Source organism: Priapulus caudatus, unplaced genomic scaffold (genome assembly GCF_000485595.1).
Source record: "Priapulus caudatus unplaced genomic scaffold, Priapulus_caudatus-5.0.1 Scaffold1647, whole genome shotgun sequence".
Classification (NCBI taxonomy): domain Eukaryota; kingdom Metazoa; phylum Priapulida; class Priapulimorpha; order Priapulimorphida; family Priapulidae; genus Priapulus; species Priapulus caudatus.
In genome coordinates, this window is record NW_014578708.1 from 51,902 (window position 1) to 53,426 (window position 1,525).

Genomic DNA, 1,525 nt, shown 5'->3' on the forward strand with positions numbered 1-1,525 from the left:
TCTCTCTCTCGTCGCCCCCTCTCTCTCTCTCTCTCGCTCTCTCTCTCTCTCTCTCTCTCTCTCTCACGGTCTCCCATCTTCATTTCTCCGGTCTCCCCCTTACCATCTTTCCTTCCTATCCCACCCTAACACTAAGTTACCATCTCGCATTCTCTTCCTCTTTCCTCATACTTGCGCCGTGTCATCGATACCTTTCCTCACGTGATGTATGATGTCACCAGAGACGCGGTGTAAGACAGACGGCTGCGCATGCGCCTTGCCCCGCGGCAGAGACACCTGCTAATTAGGGAGATTCATGTTCCTTTTCTCGAATGCTAATGAACATTCTTAGATGTTAATGACATGTCGGTGTGTGTGTGCGCGTGTGTGTGTGTGCGTGCGTGTGTGTGTGTGCGTCAGTGAAAAAAATACACGGGGGCTCGGGGCGATTTAGCCCCCGAAATGCCAAAAAGAGCCTCCGTAAATTTGCATAGAGTTCAATCGAAACCAAATTTTAGAGTGCTATTTTCATGCGCGCGAGCTTGAAAAGTAGCCCCGAAAAATAAATTAAAATTTTTTACCTGGTGTGCGTGCGTGCGTGCGTGTGTGCGCGTGTGTGTGTGCGTGCGTGTGAGTGTCGTCTGTGCTTTGCTCTAGTATGCAGGCATGCAGGAGCGAGCTAGCACGCACCACACCCCCGTAACCCATCTCGTGAATGGTTTAGTCTGCCGCTTTTCTTCCCGGGGATCGGCGGAGGAATTTGCTGAGCGGAGGGCCGGGGGGAGAGAACCCGCTGGTTTCTCCCATCGGTCAACTTAGAGAGGAGGCCACAGGCACTTGGAGCGTTTCATATATATGTGTCAGTGTGCGGCAGCGTGCGCGCGGTGTACATGTGTGTTGCAGAGGAGCATTTGCACGGCATTTACAGGCAATTGTCGGCAATAATAGGCGAAAGAGAGTAGAGAAACATTAAGACTTTGGTAGGAAATAGATTTCGTATTTATTATTACCGGCATTTTATATTTCGTATTATGTAGAACTTACAGAGTAATGAAATAAAGAAAGAAGAGACCTCAGTGAAGAGGAAAGATGGCGAGATATCAATGTGGGCCAAGAGACGAGAGGATGAAGGTTCGAGAGGAAAAGAAGACAAGGGAGCAAGCGGACGAGGAGGGGAGAGAACGAGGGGTTAGGGGTGAGGGGCGAAGATAAAGGGAATGAGAGAAGAGGTCGAGGGGGGCGAGAGTAGGAGAGGTGAAGGGGCGAAGGGGCTGCCATCAGGGTTGCAGGGCGAAACACTCGTAAAACACAGGTTAATTACAGGTAAAGCACAGGTAAAACCCAGGTAAAACACTGGTTAAACACAGGTTAAACACAGGTAAAACACTGGTTACAGGTAAAGCACGTGTAAAACACACGTAAAACACAGGTAAAATACAGGCAAAACACTGCTTACAGGTAAAGCACGTGTAAAACACGTAAAACACAGGTAATATACAGGTAAAGAACAGGTTAAATACAGGTAATATACAGGTAAAGAACAGGT